Source organism: Erpetoichthys calabaricus, chromosome 1 (assembly GCF_900747795.2).
Source record: "Erpetoichthys calabaricus chromosome 1, fErpCal1.3, whole genome shotgun sequence".
NCBI classification, from domain to species: domain Eukaryota; kingdom Metazoa; phylum Chordata; class Cladistia; order Polypteriformes; family Polypteridae; genus Erpetoichthys; species Erpetoichthys calabaricus.
The window spans coordinates 17096234-17116522 of record NC_041394.2 but is presented as its reverse complement, the minus strand read 5'-3'; the positions used below and the strand labels follow the sequence as shown (position 1 = coordinate 17116522).

At 41.8% G+C, this 20289-nt stretch overlaps 1 protein-coding gene across 1 annotated transcript in view; it reads left to right on the top strand.

The window, feature by feature from the left end:
• Nucleotides 1-1027: 1027 nt before the first annotated feature.
• bmp16 (bone morphogenetic protein 16) overlaps nt 1028-20289 on the top strand; it is a 78405-nt gene continuing 59143 nt past the window's right edge. The window contains exon 1 of the mRNA XM_028795728.2: nt 1028-1566. The gene's annotated coding sequence lies outside the window, so the exon portion shown is untranslated. The remainder of the gene's footprint in view (nt 1567-20289) is intronic.

Below are 20289 nucleotides of genomic sequence, written 5' to 3'. Positions count from 1 at the left end.
CACTAAACAGGATCATCTCCAGACAGAGGAGCAGCTTCAGCGACAGACTGCTGTCACCGTCCTGCTCCACTGACAGACTGAGGAGATCATTCCTCCCCCAAACTATGTGACTCTTCAATTCCACCCGGTGGGGGTAAACGTTAACATTTAACATTATACAAATTTATTGTGTTTTTTTTTTTTTTACCTGCATTATTATCAATCTTTAATATTGTTTATTGTATCAGTATGCTGCTGCTGGAAAATGTGAATTTCCCATTGGGATTAATAAAGTATCTATCTATCTATCTATCTATCTATCTATCTATCTATCTATCTATCTATCTATCTATCTATCTATCTATCTATCTATCACTACCACTGTGCCACCTGTGAGGAGACCAGTTAGGAGACCCGGGTTCGCTTCCCGAGTCCTCCCTGCGTGGAGTTTGCATGTTCTCCCCGTGTCTGTGTGTGTTTCCTCCCACAGCCCAAAGACATGCAGGTTAGCTGCATTGGTGATCCTAAATTGTCCCTAATATGTGCTTGGTGTGTGTGTGTGTGTGTGTGTGTGTCTGTGTGCCCTGGCACCCTAGCCAGGGTTTGTTTCCTGCCTTGCGCCCTGTGTTGGCTGGGATTGGCTCCAGCAGACCCCCGTGATCCTGTAATTAGGATATAGCGGGTTAGATAATGGATGGATGGATGGATTTCTATGCCCACACTTCCCGTGGTCGGCTCACAGGGGGGCCACTCAGCTCTTATTTGCTGGATTGCCAGTATGGTCCCCTGTGATTGTTTGAATTGGATTAGGCAGATTTAGATAACAGATAAATAGAAGGATTTGTGTTGTTATTATAACCGTATCTACCGGGCGCACAACGCCAATAAGATGACAGCACTGCACTCACAGAGGAAGCAGTGGGATTTATCCGTAAACTCAACTCCTTAGCCACAGGTCGGACAGAACACACGTTCCCGGCAGTGCTCTCTCTCTCTCTCTCTTTCTCTGTGTCTCTCTTTCTCTCATTTTCATTTTTTTCCACCAGTTAACATCTGCTTGTTGTTTACTGGCTGGTCCAGGTCGCTGCACTTGGCGAATATGACCCTTGGGTCCGAGCCTGGAATGGGCGGCTGCGCTTCAGCGGGGAGGTGTGTCTGCCGGACTGATTAAGCCACACCGAGCAAAGCAGCGGGGAGATTGGCGTTGTCTCCTGTGCGCTGTCGTGTCTCCACAGTGAATCAGTAACACGACCGGGAAGGTCCTGTAAGGCAGGAAAGTCAACCAAGGGGGCTTCAGAAGTGGAGGCAAAGGGAGGGAGAGACTGAGAAGAGAAAGCGCATCTGTCAGCCCGCGGACGGGAACGGAGCAACAAGTGAAACACACACAAAAAAAAATAAAAATCAGAAAAGTCACTTCAATGAAGGGCACTCGCGCCCCACCAGAAAGAAGAAGAAAGCGTGGGAGTGAGTGAGTGAAAGAGGACGAGCCGAGACCACCGCACCAGGACCACAGAACTGGACGAATCTTTTAACTCTGGAGCTGAAAGTCAAACCATGGACTCTGCGCAACAGCAGCACTCTCTGGCAGTGAGTACTCGGGGATTCTTTTTCATTACTTTCATCTGAGAATACCTTAGAAGACAATGCATTATAAGAGAAGGGTCGGCATAGCCGGGGGGGGGGGTCCCTGCGCGCGCCTTCTTTTAATGTAAAACGCAAATTCGCAGAGACGGACGCGCCTGTGTGCGCCTGGACAGGTCCGCTCCGCGGTGTCACTAACATGACGGGTTGGCTCCTACATGGCACTTTGCTGGGTTGTATGATTTCCTAGTCGAAGCTTTGCTTGGCAACGAACCCTTTCATTATGGGATGGGTTCTTTGCATCTGAAAATTGTTCTTTAGGCTTTTAGTAGTAGGGTGACGTACCGCGTTGGACATAATGGATGCAATGAGAAGTGAAGCGAAATGACACCTTGCATTGGTTAACTGAACGGATTTCAATATGCAAGCTTACGAGGCAGCTAAGGCCCCTTCCTTTAGGCTTTTTCTTAATATGTGGACAAATGTATAGTAGACAACCTAGCAGGAACTAACAGATCAAGAAAATGTGACGCTAGCCCGCGTTATTACATGCAGCAGGAACTCCTGAATCTGTTATCAACCTACAGGTCCTGTTATGGATCTAAATAACTTGAAGGTCTTTGTGGAACCCTTCTGTGACTTGGTTCCTGGGACGAACAACGACAACAACAAAAAATGGTGCTCGTAATACTGCAAAAAAAAATTGTTGTTAAATTTACAGTAAAGTACTGGCAGCTGTCATTGCCAGAATTTTACCGTAAAAAAGAAGGCAACACTATTTTTAGGTCTGCGGTATAACTTTGTAGTAAATAACTGTTTTTTAAAACACATTCCAATAAAAGGGAACATTTAACCATAGCCTGATATCCATGCACTGTTACCGTAAAAATGTAGGTGACATTATTTTTAGGGTTAGGGTAAACTTAAAAAAATGTTATATTTACGGTAAAAAGCTGGCAGCTGTGGTTGCCTGAATTTTACCGCAAAAAATAAGGCGACACTATTTTTAGGTCTACAGTATAACTTTATAGTAAATAACTGTTTTTTTCTTTACAACACATTCTAATAGAAGGGAATCTTTTCACAGGATTCACCACATCCCAGTCATTGCCTCTTCCAGCTTTTGCCATCGGGCAAGACATACAGAGCAATGAAAACCAGGAGAGACCGCCTTAAAAACAGCTTTTATCCGAAAGCAATCATGGCTCTGAACTCAGAATAAAACTGCTCCTTATCATTCTCCCAATGTGCAATATAGACCTTAAGTCAACCAGTGCAATTTGTACATTTAACCAGTGTAATTTTTATATTATGTAAAGTACTTTTATTACTATTTGGTTTATTATTATGTTCTCTCTTCTTGTCTTTTTAACTCTTATGCCTCACATTGAGTCGACTGCACCTTCAATTTCATTGTTCCTTTGTAAAAGTGACAATGACAATAAAGATCTATCTATCTATCTATCTATCTATCTATCTATCTATCTATCTATCTATCTATCTATCTATCTATCTATCTATCTATCTATCTATCTATAATATAGTGCCTTTCACATCTATCTATCTATCTATCTATCTATCTATCTATCTATCTATCTATCTATCTATCTATCTATCTATCTATCTATCTATCTATCTATCTATCTTTTTAATATAGTGCCTTTCACATCTATCTATCTATCTATCTATCTATCTATCTATCTATCTATCTATCTATCTATCTATCTATCTATCTATCTATCTATCTATCTATCTATCTATCTATCTATCTATCTATCTATCTATCTATCTATCATTATATAGTGCATTTCACTCTATCTATCTATCTATCTATCTATCTATCTATCTATCTATCTATCTATCTATCTATCTATCTATCTATCTATCTATCTATCTATCATATAGTGCCTTTCACATCTATCTATCTATCTATCTATCTATCTATCTATCTATCTATCTATCTATCTATCTATCTATCTATCTATCTATCTATCTATCTATCTATCTACATTTAAACATAACCCGATGTCCATGCACTGTAATAAATAAGCCAATCAATAAACCATTAGAAAATACAATTAGGATCAAACACCAGTAGACAGTTTACATCCGTAAAGTAATAACAATCAATCCCAAACGTGTTGTATTATTTGATTACGTACATTGAAAAGAATTTAGTGTTTAAGAAAGTTATGGCACATTGTCTGGTGGAGACGTAAAGCTTGCTTAGGTGGTGGTTGGTGTCCTACAGGTGTGCCAGCTTATCGAATACAACCCAACATCAATCAGCTTCCATAATCTCAAAAAAACCTTCAGCATGCAGGAAAAAAATAAGTCTGCTAATTTTGTTAATCTGTTATTTTACTGCTCAAAGCTATACGGTTCACCAGGAACAATATGGTAAGAGACGGTGTGTCCTTATGCAGACATCGTAACGTTGGTGTTCCAGACGCAGCGCTTCACCGTTTTTCGTTTTGCAGTTGTGTTATTCCACTCCATCTGAACTGGTGTGGTGCTGAGGTGTCACCCGCTGCATGGCTGCACTCGGGTCCTAATCCGGGGCCCTGAGTTGGTTTGTCGTGTTGAGGGTGCGGCAATGTGCTGTATCAGTGTCTGCTCCTAACCTCCTCCTCCTCCTCCTCCTATGTATATTGTGATAATGGACCTACTTTTTGTGGTGTATGTATACTGTTAATCATTATGTGTGTCAACTTTATGTCATGTCAGCTTTATTTATATAGCACATTTAAAACAACATCAGAATGCTGTGGCCAAAGTGTTTTACAATAATAGAATTAAAGAAAAACATACAATTAACATGAATAACTTAAATAGAAATAAAATATATGAACATAAAATAAGATACATAATAAATAGAAGTGATGTTATATAATCACAATGAGGAAACCATCAGTATTACTGAAGGTCACGGAATGCCAGTGAATAGAAATGAGTCTGTGATCTCGTTTTAAACAGTTCAGTTGTAGACGACTCCTTTATGTGACGAGGTAAAGAGTTCCACAGGCGAGGAGCAGCAGCTGTAAAAGCCCCGTCTGTCCTCCTGCGTATGCACATTGATATCAGTTCTCTTGGTAATACAACAACTTACAATAAAAAGAAAAAACAGAAAGCGGTTATCACACAGTGTTTCTCAATTTTATATAAGGTAGAATGTTGTAGGACACAACAAGTTATTTACCATCGCTATTTAAGTTTTACACTGTCAAATTAACAGCGATTTTTCCAGTGTAACTGTAATGTATCAGTAAACGGTACGTAGCATATTTTGAAGGTAGAAAAATATAGATTTTACAGAACTTGGCTGTAAAAAATAATGAAATGTATTGTTTAAGATATACAGGTAATTTTCAGAAAAGGTATTTTACTTTCACTGTTTACTGCATTTTTGCCGTTAAATTTACTGACATTTATTTTTTCCAGCGTATGGCATCGCTCTGGCACCTTTGATATTTTTAAGAGTCAGTCAGTCATTCTTCAACCGGCTATATCCTAACACAGGGTCACGGGGGTCTGCTGGAGCCAATCCCAGCGAGCTCAGGGCACAAGTCAGGAACAAATCCAGGGCAGGGCCAGTGGCGTAGCTAGGTGGGGGCAAGAGGGGACATCTGTCCCCGGGCGCAGCATCCAGAGGGCACCAAATTAATGTTTCTTTCCCTTCCCCATTGCATTTTGGCAAACAGGAGGAGGCACGAAATCTTCAGTTGTCCCCGGGCACTGAAAACCCTAGCTACGCCTCTGGGCAGGGCACCAGCCCACACACCCAGCACACACTAGGGACAATTTAAGATCGCCAATGCACCTAACCTGCATGTCTTTGGACTGTGGGAGGAAACCCACGCAGACACGGGGAGAACATGCAAGCTCCACGCAGGGAAGACCCGGGAAGCAAACCCCATACTGTGAGGCGGCAGCGCTACCCACTGCGCCACCATGCACTGATAGTTTGTGGTTCTAAGGAGTTGCTCGCCCCTTTGTTTCTGAGACTCTCCTTCAGCTTCTTCTCTTTTCTTGCACAATGATAAGCACTTGAGCGCCGGTCCTATCATTGTCTGTGAGGAAGTCCGCATGGTCGGTCTTCTCATCTTCATGTGGCGTTCTGCCAAGATCCACAAGGTGATACACTTGTTAGATCAACAGGCAAATCTAAACTGGTCATTTATGAGTGAATGTAAGATGGGTTTGGCTGCCAATATGGTTACAGCTGGGGATAATGGGGAGACATGGATTAATGTCCATCCAGCCGTAGATCTTCCTTACACAGTTATCGATGCCACTCTTAAAAATGCCGGCTCTTTAATGGCATTTTAAGGTTCTTTACTGGTTTGTGTGGTTCCTCGTAGAGCTTATGGCTTGACCAATCACCATTTCATTCTGGGGTGGGTTCGTTGTTTATGAAGTTGGTTCTTTGTGCTTTAAAAAACTTCCTCGATAAAGCTGAAATCTTTAATGTGTGATAGGCTATCTATCAGGACATATGCAGCAAGAGTCCTTTCAAAGTCAGGAGCTATTTGGTGTGGCTGTTTACTGTATGGGGCCTGTCAGAGATCCAACCAAGTAAAGGGTCTTTCTGGATCCTTCATGTGGACGGGTCTTTTGGGAACCCAAAATGGTTCTCCTGTGGCATCTCTCTGAAGAACCCACTCTGGTACTGTCATTTTTAAGAGTGTGAGGAAGCCTGAGGGTACTGCAGCAAGCAGATCTACTTTGACACAATGGAAGCTTGAACTTCAGGGCCCCTAATCCCAGAGGGGACTCAGAAAGCGATTCTAACTTTCATCCTTCCATAACTCAAAAAAATAATAGCCCTAGGAAATCTGTATTTGCACCACTGTCTTGAACATGTGAGATAACCCAGGACATCCATTTTAATCAAATTCTGAGATGTAGATTTCTGGTGGAACGATGCCATTGATTTGATAACAGTGGTTACCCAGACTTTGTTGCTGATTATGAAGGGGTCCCCCCTATAACATGTGAAGATTCTGGGCCCCAAAAATGGTCCACTACAGAACATAAAGCAGGAACAATCCCTGGACAAGTTGCCAGTCCACACACATGGAGGATTAAGCGCCACCAGTTCACCCAACCTGCATGCAGGAGCGCCACAGGGGACTGTACTTTCTCTGGTCCTGTTCAGCCTATATACATCGGACTTCCAACACAACTCGGAGTCCTGCCACGTGCAAAAGTTTACTGACAACACTGCTATCGTGGGCTGCATCAGGAGTGGGCTGGAGGAGGAGTATAGGGACCTAATCAATGACTTTGTTAAATGGTGCGACTCAAACCACCTACACCTGAACACCAGCAAAACCAAGGAGCTGGTGGTGGATTTTAGGAGGCCCAGACCCCTCATGGACCCCGTGATCATCAGAGGTGACTGTGTGCAGAGGGTGCAGACCTATAAATATCTGGGAGTGCAGCTGGATGATAAATTAGACTGGACTGCCAATACTGATGCTCTGTGCAAGAGAGGACAGAGCCGGTTATACTACCTTAGAAGGCTGGCGTCCTTCAACATCTGTAATAAGATGCTGCAGATGTTCTATCAGACGGTTGTGGCGAGCGCCCTCTTCTATGCGGTGGTGTGCTGGGGAGGCAGCATAAAGAAGAAAGACGCCTCATGCCTGGACAAACTGGTGAGGAAGGCAGGCTCTATTGTTGGCATGGAGCTGGACAGTTTAACATCTGTGGCAGAGCGACGAGTACTCAGCAGGCTCCTAACAATTATGGAGAATCCACTGCACCCACTGAACAGGATCATCTCCATACAGAGGAGAAGCTTCAGCGACAGACTGCTGTCACCGTCCTGCTCCACTGACAGACTGAGGAGATCGTTCCTCCCCCAAACTATGCGACTGTTCAATTCCACCCAGGGGGGTAAACGTTAACATTATATAAAGTTATTGTCTGTTTTTACCTGCATTATTATCAATCTTTAATTTAATATCGTTTTTTGTATCAGTATGCTGCTGCTGGAGAATGTGAATTTCCCCTTGGGATTAAGAAAGTATCTATCTATCTATCTATCTATCTATCTATCTATCTATCTATCTATCTATCTATCTATCTATCTATCTATCTATCTATCTATCTATCTATCTATCTATCTATCTATCTATCTATCTATCTACCTTTAATATAGTGCCTTTCACATCTATCTATCTATCTATCTATCTATCTATCTATCTATCTATCTATCTATCTATCTATCTATCTATCTATCTATCTATCTATCTATCTATGTTTTTGTGGTGCACAGGGTGAGAACATGCAAACTCCACACAGGCAGCACCCCTGAGATGTGAAACTTCATTCTCCTTGTTGAGAGGTAGCAGCGCCACCTATGGGTTAATATGTTACTGGAAAACACCTGATAAGTCTGTGAGTAGCGTCACTCGCAGTGTTGTTGGGCACATGTCTGTTTTATTTATAGCAAAAACCAAATCCTTAATGCAGAGGAGCTGCGGGCATTCAGCACATCTGGATGAGGGCTGCTGTTTTACGCCAGTAATTGATTCGGATTAACCTCCCAGCCGAGTCCCTGTCTGTGTGGAGTTTGTCCTCTGTCATATCTGCATGGGTTTTAATACAAGTCTATATAAATACAGTGTGTAACCCGGTGGGCCGGCATGGCGGTGCAGTGGTCAGCTCAAAGAGAGCCACGATCTGCAAGGAGTTTGTTTGTTCTCCTCGTGCTGCTGTGCCCCCTAACACATCACAAAGACGTACAGGTTATGATGTCTGGTGACTAATTTAACAGGATAGGACTCCGACGAAGATGGACATGTTGGCCTTTCCAGGACTGGACAGACTCGGCTTCAGATGATTTAGTGACTGATAGTAGAAAGCAGTAAGAGACGAGAATCTCACGACAGCTGATGGATAACTGATAGCTGATTGATGTCGTCACGGGTGTGTTGTAATAATGACTCGATAATCCGATCCTGTTATGTTAAATCCATAAAGAAAGAGAATATGGAATGACAGAATGATTATTTATTAATGAGTCCTACTGGGCTTTACAGTTTGTGCACATGTGTGTGTGACTTTATCAATCATTATTATTAGTACTGAAATAAATTTAAAATATATACAGTAGGAGCCATGATCTTGAATTTGTGCTCTCAAAATAAACCGACAATCAAATATAAATCAATAAATGACCACTGAGGTTCGCCAATTAAATCATCACTTTGGCTTGCAGTCATTTTCCCCCTGGTGAGACGCCGTTTGAGCGCTAAGCCATCTCTGTCTGTCTGTAACACATCGTGACTGAACAGATAGGAGGTTATGAACAGCAGAGGCTGATCTGAAGTAAAATCGATGGATGGATGAATAGATAAATGGAGATTGTTCTGCTGATTGGAGAAATGAGGCAGGTAGTATCGGTGATCTTTGTTGGGCTGAAAGGCCTGCTTTCATTAATATGTGTCTAATGTTCTAACATACATCATGATCCCTCCATTTATTTTCTTGATAGAAAGACATGGCCAAGAATGGGATAACAGAATATCAGATGGCATTTACTTCTTCTTCTTCTTCTTCTTCTTCTTCTTCTTCTTCTTCTTCTTCTTCTTCTTCTTCTTCTTCTTATTATTATTATTATTATTATTATTATTAACCTAGACACCATGGAATAAATGACCAAGTAGCATGGTAGACAGAAGAACTTTAGAGACCTTCAAAACATGACCTGATGTTATTTTAGAAGTAGGTGGATAGGCCTGGCAAGCTTTGTTGGGTTCAATGGCCTGTTCTCATCTTAATTGTTTTAATGCTCTTCTTCTTCTTAAAATGTTCTGCAAGCTCACATAATTCAATTCAGTGCTGTGGGGTTTATTATTATTCATTTTTGCCCCTCCAGCATGATTTGCAAAGCTTTGTATGAGATGTCAGTTTTATCTGAGCATGCTTAGACAAACATCCATGCCTATCGGTGCCAACCTCATTTCTTTGTTTGTGAGATGGGGCACGGAACAGGAGCATCCACAGTGTACACTGAGAGGACATGCCAGGTGAACTGTGGGTCAGCACTAACCAATGGGCCTATAATAATAATAATAATAATTATTATTATTATTATTATGATACCTGGACATTATCTCTGTGGAGTGTGCATGTTCTGCCCATGTCTATGTGGGTTTTCCTGTGGATACTGCAGTTATCCTCCCACATTTCTGTGCAAAATAGGTTGATTGGAAATTTCAATTTGGCTCCAGTGTAGGTGAGTGTCTTTGAGTGGGCATCATGATGTACTGGCATCCCGCTCAGGATTATTTACTGCCTTGCAGTCAATACTTCCAGGATAGGTTCTGCCCTCTGTGGCTTTCAATTTGATGAGTCAGGTTTGAAACTATGTTCTATTATTATTATTATTATTATTATTATTATTATTATTATTATTATTATTAATGAACTGGTGTTGTTAAATTGGCCCATGATGTGAGTGTGTGTTCACCCTGAGAAGGACTGGCCCCCTGTCTGGGTCTTGTTCCTGCCAGTGAGTGCTGCCTTGTGACTCTGCTATGGATAAGTGGGTTAGGAAGATGGATACATTATTATTATAATAATAATAATAACAATAATAATAATAATAATTATTATTATTATTATTATTATTATTATTATTATTATTATTATTATTATTATTATTATGTTAAATGGATATTATCTCTGTGGAGTTTCCTGTGGGTACTGCAGTTTTCCTCCCACATCTCTAAATGTGCAGATTAGGTTGATTGGAAATTCCAATTTGGCCCCAGTGTAGGTGAGTGTCTGTGAGCGGGCATCATAATGGACTGGCATCCCATTCACAATTAATACCTGACTTTCACCCAGTGCTTCCAGGATAGGTTCTGGCCTCTGTGGATTTCAATTTGCTGAGTCAGGTTTGAAAATACTCTATGTACTATTATTATTATTATTATTAAATTGGCATTGCTAAATTGGTCTATGATGTGTGTTCACCCTGAGAAGAAAGACTGGCACCCTGTCTGGGTGTTGTTCCTACCAGTGATTGCTGCCTCCTGACTCTGCCCTGGATAAGTGGGTTAGGAAGACAGATACGTCATCATTATTATTATTATTATTATGGTAATATTCCATATAATGCTGTGGTCTCTGTGTCCTGACCAGGAACCTAAGGTTCACCCATACTGTACCAAGAACGCGAACGGTTCCCATCAGTGCATTTCTTGGGTTGTGTGTTCCCCTGGCAGCCCCTGCAGATTCTTTTCTTGATGATTCTAAAAGCCTTCGACAACCACAGACACAACGCCTGCCTTGGTGACCCACATCCTGCTGATCTCTACCTCCAGATCTTTAAATTTCCTTTGCTTTTCAGGTTTCTCTGAGTAAAATGTTGTTGTTATCGGGGACTGGTAGGTCAGTTAGCAGGCAATGAGTTCTCCTTCTTGTGATGGACCACTACATTAGGATACTTAGCTGAGATGGCACGATTGGCTTGTGGTGTTGTGTCCCACATGATGGTAGGGTCTTCAGGGTTGACCACAGCCACCAGCAGGTGTTGGTACCCTTTCTCATGCATTTTTCCATCTAGTGCACCATGGATTGATCAGTGCAGATAGTTGACACAATTGTTGTCGCCGGTTTATGCATTAAGTGGAAGCCAGGATTGTGCACCTGCACTGATCATCTCTCATTAGCACTTGCTCTCAAACTGCGGCTTCAAGATATTCCACTGATGGTACCTACTGTTGAGTGCCTGGTCCTGATCTACAATGAGTAGGCCTTCAGTCACTTTGGCCTTCAGCCATGCCACACTTACACGTTTGTCCATCAACGGCGTGTCAAGGCTAGGGTAGTTTTGGCAGTGCAGTGACTTTTCTTCCCATCAGTTTGATCTTCTTGGTTTCAATGAAGGTCTTTCCTTTCCCTCACAGATCTTTAAAGCTTGATGAACTTCTTCCACTTCATCTTTTCTTTTTGTGCTTGATCAATCTCCAAACAACTTAGTCCTGCACCTCCTCTCCAGTCAAGTCCTTTTCCTTCAGATCTTCTTTTAGTTCATCCATCCACCTCTGCTTTGGCCTCCCTTGCTTTCTCTTCCCCTGAACCTCCAATCCCATCACTCTTTTGCTCACATCTTGCTTGTCTCTTCTCATCATGTGTCCATATCACTTCAAACCTCCTTTCCTGTACTTTCTTAGATATCTCTCCCACTTTTTTGATTGTCTCATTTCTTATTTTGTCCTTTTTGTAACTCCACACATCCTTCTCAACATTCTCATTTCTGCCACATCTAACGTCTTCTCCTTTACTGCCCTTGTCTCAGCTCTATATATCATTGCCATCTTAGAAACCTTTCCTTGAACCTTCACCTTAATTCTTGGATTACACAACACTCCTGATACCTTCTTCCATTTGTTCCATCCACACTGCACTTTATGGGTTATCCCTGCATCTAGTTTTCCATTTTAGGCAATAGTGATCCTGAAAATTCAAATCTATCCACTCTCGCCAGTTGCTCTCCCAGCAGACTAACTTCTGAATTCTGATCGTCATTAAACCTCCCTTCATTCTATTTATCATCAAACCTCTATCTTCCAAAGTCCTCCCCCATTCCTCCAATGTCTTCTCCACTTCCTCCTTTCTAGTCTTACACAACACAAAGTCATTAGCACAATGGATGTTCCCTTGGGAGTATCATTTTTTCCACAACTCACACACATCCATAGACCGATCACGTTTGATGAATGTATGTCTGCCAAACTTGATGTAATCACTCAGTCCAACAATGGCGGTGCATGCAGACGTGAGCTTGACGAGTCAGCAGGTGCCATTTTGTCAATCGATATAGAGTCACTTGACATCTGCTTTTGGATGGTGATCTGTGTATAGAGAGGAGGTTCCTGGTCTTGGTGTCCATCCTCTCGATCTCATTCTCAGCCTCTCAATTGTGCTTATATGGGAAAAAAACATATGAATTGATTGATGGATGGTAGATACTGAGGACAAATATTATTATTATTATTATTATTATTATTATTATTACCACCCTCCTCTCAGCTCACTGACGTACACTGGCGTGTTTGTTAGAGGTCAAGCAGACCACTCATCTTGTTCTTTAGCTTGTCTAAGATTGTAGGCCATGCTGAGGACTGTGATTTTCTGGATCTCGTTCACACTGATTCTACACGGGAGTTTATCCAACTGCTTTTGGAACTCGTTATTGATCGTTCCCACTCTTGTCCTGCATCTGACTTCGATCCCTTGGTCTTTATACTTGATGATCTTCTCTACCTCCTTGCTTAGATTGTTTTTGTCATTTGGGATTGTGACATCGATAAAGACACACGACTGGGTCTTTTTGTCATTGAATACAATGTCCAGCCTATTGGAGATGACAGTACAGTCTGTGGGAATGGTCTTGTCCCACATGATGGCACAGTCTCCTGTCTTAATAACCATGTCTGGTTTATGCTCGTAACACTTGTCAGTCATCGGAAAACCCAGCTGTGCCCAGTGCAGGTACATATAATGACCTTGTTGTGACAGTTAAGGTATTCCTTCAGGTCTACTACACAGCATCCGGAAACAATGTGGCTGTTGGTCTCCTCAGCTTCACCACACAGACAGTATTTGCTGTTGACTGGTGTGCCAAAGATATACTTCTGGTGGTGCCGGATGTTCAAGGCCTGATCTTGAGTGGCTGTCATGCGGCTTTCGGTTCCCCCCATGAGACCTGCACTTGAAGAAGTGGTCATGCAGTGGCTTCTCCTTGTAGTGCTGTTGCATTCTCACCTCCGTGATCTTGGATATGAATAACTGCTTGTTTTTCTCGCTGCCGGCCTTAGTCGTCTTGGGCAAACCATACCTTTAACTATTCACGATAGACTTGTGCTCAAAAAGAACATGGTGGTGTTTGAGCAGCAGACACAGTAGCCTTGCACCAGTCCACTCAGGGTACTTATGCAGGCTATTATTATTATTATTATTATTATTATTATTATTATTATTGAATTGGAGTTGCTAAACTGGGCACAGAGTGCATGTGTCTCTTCACCCTGTCATATACTGGTGGTCTGTCCATGCATTGTTTTTGCTTTGTTCATTATGATTGCTGGGATTGACTCCAGCTTCGTCACAACCCTGCCTGGGATAATCAAGATAAGAAGATGGATGGACAGATGGATATTATTATTATTATTATTATTATTATTATTATTATTATTATTATTATTATATGTCATAACAACATAATTTACAGTGTCTGGGCAATCTTAGATTTGAATGATTTCCTGTACCAGCTCAATTTATCAGCAGTTTGGCAGACAAAGGCTCATCTTCTTCTTCTTCTTCTTAAAGTATCTATCTATCTATCTATCTATCTATCTATCTATCTATCTATCTATCTATCTATCTATCTATCTATCTATCTATCTATCTATCTATCTATCTATCTATCTATCTATCTTCTTCTTCTTTTGGTTCTTCTCATTAGCAGCAGTAGTGATTTTCTTCTTCATCACTCTCTTTCACTTCCATCCATTTTCCAACCCGCTGAATCCAAACACAGGGTCACGGGGGTCTGCTGGAACCAATCCCAGCCAACACAGGGCACAAGGCAGGAACCAATCCCTGGCAGGGTGCCAGCCCACCGCAGGATACACACAAACACACCCACACACCATGCATACACTAGGGCCAATTTAGAATCGCCAATCCACCTAACCAGCATGTCTTTGGACTGTGGGAGGAAACCGGAGCGCCCGGAGGAAACCCACGCAGACACGGGGAGAACATGCAAACTCCACACAGGGAGGACCCGGGAAGCGAGCCCGGGTCCCCAGGTCTCCCAACTGCGAGGCAGCAGCGCTACCCACTGCGCCACCGTGCCGCCTCTCTTTCACTTATTTAAGTTAATATCTTTCAGTGTCTTGCAGTGCCTGGTGAGGCTAAATTGGATTAATGACATTAAATAATGGTTGGAGGGATTAAGCACTTTGAGCATCTTGAGCATGGGAAAGGTGCTATAGAAATTAAATTTATTATTATTATGATTTTTTATTGTTGTTGTTCTTTGTGTCTGCAGTTCAGAGTTCACCCTCCGCTAACAGTGCCATCATTGAGTTCACAGGGCTCAGTCTGTGACTTTTCTTGATTGTCGGCTTCACCTTTACAGGTCCTGTGTTTCCATGGCAATATAGCGCCCTTCCTTCTGTGCACATCGCAGCTTGTTTTACTCTTGTTGTGTATGAGCAACTTTCTATCTGCTTTAATTGGTTAGAATTTAAATGACACTAGTGTGCCTTAGCCGTGCATACAGCCTGGCATCACTAAATGTCTCTACTCATGATGGTTGATTTCTTACAATGGACCCAAATATGTGTGTGTGTGTCTTTATTCCTTCCTTTGTTTTCTAAGCCCTTGCGGTAACCCTTGTCACTTTGGTATCTGTGACCATGGGGGTCTGCAGTGGACTCTTGATAACGGTCCCTTTTGCATACAGTCAGCTGACGGCCCCTTAGACGAGTTTATCACACTCTTTATCGCGCTCCTCCTTGCCACCTTTTCTTATGATTTGCTCGTCTCGTTAGCCTCAGATTTGGCCGTCCTGGGTTACTCAGCCCCTGCCACATGTGCTTTTTCACTTGACCTGCCATGTGGCTCCTGTGATCAAAGACCTGCACAAATTCATCTGGGCTCTTTTCCCACTTTCAGCTTTGCTTCTCAGCAAGGATGCCAAAACAGTATGACAGGATTCAAAAGTCTGTTTCCTTTTTTTTTGGCACATCTCGATACTTTTATATCAACAGATGAAATCCCACTTCTCCCATGTTAGTAGTTTTCCGGGCTTCTCTGACGGCACATTCAGTCTGTTAGCATTGACCTGCAGACACAAACCCAAATGAACACATGTGGTTGTGCAATCACATATCCAGAGGCAGTATACTGTGTGTGACACAAAGGGGGCGCCACCGAGCCCTAATCCCTGGATACAACTAACACAAATCCAGTCACGGGTTCAAAACAGACGGTTATTACACAAATGTTTCTTCAAAAGTTTACAAGCACGAGTATAAGCAAATGCTTCTTTCCTTCCTTCTCATCTCTCTTCATTCACCTACCACCAGTGTGTGTTCTCGACTTTGACTCCCCTGGTTGAGGTCAAGCGGCTTCTTTTATTTTAGACCTGGGAGTACTTCTGGTGCAAGGGCATAGCCCACTGGGAGCACTTCTGGGTCAAGCAAAAGTCAACAAAAGCAGATCACAAATCTACACAGTGCCCTCTGGCGGCACCCATGGAACCCAACATAGCTGCTCCATGATACTACAACTCCCAGCATGCCATGCAGGGATCCATTTGGGCACTGATTGTTCAGGGGTACTGCCATCTAGTGTATCAGGGGAGACTATCCACTTCCCATTGTCTGCCCTTGTAGATAAATAGTTAGGAAAGGCACTATATAATAGATAGATAGATAGATAGATAGATAGATAGATAGATAGATAGATAGATAGATAGATAGATAGATAGATAGATAGATAGATAGATAGATAGATAGATAGATAGATAGATAGATAGATAGATAGATAGATAGATAGATAGAGTGCATCCGGACAGTATTCAGAGCACATCACTTTTTCCACATTTTGTTATGTTACAGCCTTATTCCAAAATGGATTAAATTCATTTTTTTCCTCAGAATTCTACACACAACACCCCATAATGACAACGTGAAAAAAGTTTACTTGAGGTTTTTGCAAATTTATTAAAAATAAAAAAATTGAGAAAGCACATGTCCATAAGTATTCACAGCCTTTGCCATGAAGCTTGAAATTGAGCTCAGGTGCATCCTGTTTCCCCTGATCATCCTTGAGATGTTTCTGCAGCTTCATTGGAGTCCACCTGTGGTAAATTCAGTTGACTGGACATGATTTGGAAAGACACACACCTGTCTATATAAGGTCCCACAGTTGACAGTTCATGTCAGAGCACAAACCAAGCATGAAGTCAAAGGAATTGTCTGTAGACCTCCGAGACAGGATTGTCTCGAGGCACAAATCTGGGGAAGGTTACAGAAAAATTTCTGCTGCTTTGAAGGTCCCAATGAGCACAGTGGCCTCCATCATCCATAAGTGAAAGAAGTTCGAAACCACCAGGACTCTTCCTAGAGCTGGCCGGCCATCTAAACTAAGCGATTGGTGGAGAAGGGCCTTAGTCAGGGAGGTGACCAAGAACCCGATGGTCAGTCTGTCAGAGCTCCAGAGGTCCTCTGTGGATAGAGGAGAACCTTCCAGAAGGACAACCATCTCTGCAGCAATCCACCAATCAAGCCTGTATGGTAGAGTGGTCAGACGGAAGCCACTCCTTAGTAAAAGGCACATGGCAGCACACCTGGAGTTTGCCAAAAGGCACCTGAAGGACTCTCAGACCATGAGAAAGAAAATTCTCTGGTCTGATGAGACAAAGATTGAACTCTTTGGTGTGAATGCCAGGCGTCACGTTTGGAGGAAACCAGGCACTGCTCATCACCAGGCCAATACCATCCCTACAGTGAAGCATGGTGGTGGCAGCATCATAATGTGGGATGTTTTTCAGCGGCAGGGACTGGGAGACTAGTCAGGATAAAGTGAAAGATGACTGCAGCAATGTACAGAGACATCCTGGATGAAAACCTGCTCCAGAGCGCTCTTGACCTCAGACTGGGGCGATGGTTCATCTTTCAGCAGGACAACGACCCTAAGTACACAACCAAGATATCAAAGGAGTGGCTTCAGGACAACTCTGTGAATGTCCTTGAGTGGCCCAGCCAGAGCCCAGACTTGAATCCGATTGAACATCTCTGGAGAGATCTTAAAATGGCTGTGCACCGACGCTTCCCATCCAATCTGATGGAGCTTGAGAGGTGCTGCAAAGAGGAATGGGCGAAACTGGCCAAGGATAGGTGTGCCAAGCTTGTGGCATCATATTCAAAAAGACTTGAGGCTGAAATTGCTGCCAAAGGTGCATCGACAAAGTATTGAGCAAAGGCTGTGAATACTTATGTACATGGGATTTCTCAGTTTTTTTATTTTTAATAAATTTTCAAAAACCTCAAGTAAACTTTTTTCATGTTGTCATTATGGGGTGTTGTGTATAGAATTCTGAGGAAAAAAATGAATTTAATCCATTTTGGAATAAGGCTGTAACATAACAAAATGTGGAAAAAGTGATGTGCTGTGAATACTTTCTGGATGCACTGTAGATAGATAGATAGATAGATAGATAGATAGATAGATAGATAGATAGATAGATAGATAGATAGATAGATAGATAGATAGATAGATAGATAGATAGATAGATAGATAGATAGATAGATAGATAGATAGATAGATAGATAGATAATGTGAAAGGCACTATATAATAGATAGATAGATAGATAGATAGATAGATAGATAGATAGATAGATAGATAGATAGATAGATAGATAGATAGATAGATAGATAGATAGATAGATAGATAGATAGATAGATAGATAGATAGATAGATAGATAGATAGATAGATAGATAGATAGTCCAGCGGCTGTGAGGCGTCTGTTGGTGAAGAGAGATTCACTGATCTTGACTTTGCTGATGTTGTTGTTGTCTTCTCTGAGTCAATGGAGGTTAACTTGAGTAACTGTTGAAAGTTGGCATATTTTTACTTATTTAATACTAGCCGCCCCCTGTGGTTCCGCCCTCATAGGAGTGAAACAGAACAAACTTTAAAAAATCATTAAACAAACCGATATCGCTAGCTAAGTTTAGCTAAGGTAAGTTCTAAAACGTGACGAGAGGTAGAGCGACTCAAACAGAGGCTGGCGCGTGAGTGAGGAGGACCCTTCCCAGCTCCCCACTCCTGACGTCATGCTTCCCCCTCCCCTCGGCCCACAGCCTTTGTCTCAGAATAGTGAGAATATTTCAATCCTGCAAGTGAACTCTGATACTTAGCTCAGTGAGAGAAGTAGCAAAATCAAGCAAATGTTCAAGCAAATTATAGAAAATAAAAAACCTGATCGAAATGCGTTAAGTAGTTCTCTCGTTTGCTAGCTAAGCGGAGTTAAGGTGACGCCCCGAGGCTGGCATGTGAGTGAGGAGGGCCCCGCCCCCCCGCCCCCCCTCCCCACAGCCCTATGAGTCTCTTTCGGATTTGCGCTAATAAATCGGTACCGCAGGTGAACTATGATACTTAGTGCTATGAGAGAAAGTCGCAAAATCAACTGGAATGTTCATGAACATTATTGATAAAAAGCAGATTTAAATAAGTAGTTCTCTCATGAAAAGCGGACAGACAGGCAGACGTTGGATTTTATATATATAGAGAATTATTCAATATATTTCAATTCAATATTTTTTTAAGCAAATCACACTCAAAAATAAAAGTGCTAAAAGGATGTTACAATCTATTAGTTGACTGTAAGGTAAAAATTTGTGCTTTTTTAATGGCATTTTACAAAGTCGTGTAGTTCTAAGCTTTCACAGAGAATTCAGGCCCCTCCACTTTCTGCCCATTTTATTATGTCATGCGTTTTAACGTTTAATGGCTAAACAAGCTCGAGAAGACTTGTGGCAGGTGAAATTGAATGTTAAGTACAGTGAGGTTTTAACACGTAGGAAGTCAAAATATTAGATCTGAATACACGATGGGAGGTTTGAAACTTGAAGAAACACTTTATAAGAATGACCGAGGAGTTGTAGTCGACTTGTTTTTATCAACACCAAGAGAAGCGGGCGCAGGCGCCATTAAGAAGGCTCGTAAGACGTCAGGTTAAACAGAAAGTACTCACTTTCTGCACACTTTGTTGTGTTGTCGATTTCATTTTAAATATACTGTGCCCCCTACTCGCTTCGCTCGCTTGGTTAAGTGGATATACAATTTAAAGTGATTGTTATTTTCATGGGAATTGTTACATATGCATTATTTTCACTGTTACTTTTAAACTTTAGTTAAAACAATATTTGGAATTAACTTTTCTTCAAGATCGCATTGAATTTTGATTCCGCGTTTGGACTGACATCGTGACAACACAACGTATAACTGCCTGTGAGTGAATATCGTTTCTTTCTCTCTAATAAGTAAAATGACTTTCTCGATTGTTTGTCCATGCTCTTTCTTCTTTGCTTTGTGGTTGACGTGTCATCTTGAACGTGTAACATTATTGTCCTGATGAAATTTATAAGAGTTGAGAGTGCAGGATGTGTGTCTGACAGAAGCATTCACACGACTGAGGTTAGATGAACGAGATCTTGTTTGAATATAGTTGTAAGTCGGTCGTGACTTGAAAGAATCTCATGTTAAATGTCTCCTTCTCACGGGACTTCATACCACGCCAGCGTTTTTGGAAGCTTAATTCTCACTGGTAACATGAATTAGACGATCTACAAGTCTCCAACTTAAACTTTAAATCTGAACAATATATTTGATCTCTTTTCACTGTTCCGTTGTTTCACCGAGTAATAATTTCCGTTTGTTTGCGCTAGTGTGATCTTTACTATCATTGTTTTGAGACTTTCATTATCTCTAACCTGCTCTGCATGTGTGTTGCACCAATGTTTTTGAATTCTTTATTACGTTCTACTTTGTCATCTACTTACTCTTTGTCCTTTATTTCCTTCCCCAGCGTGGTTAAATCTCTTTCTCGTGTGGGCTGAACGCACGCTAGAGAGATGCGGTCGGATCAGCTGCTGTCTTGCTGCTTCTGTTGAGCTGCTTGTTCTGC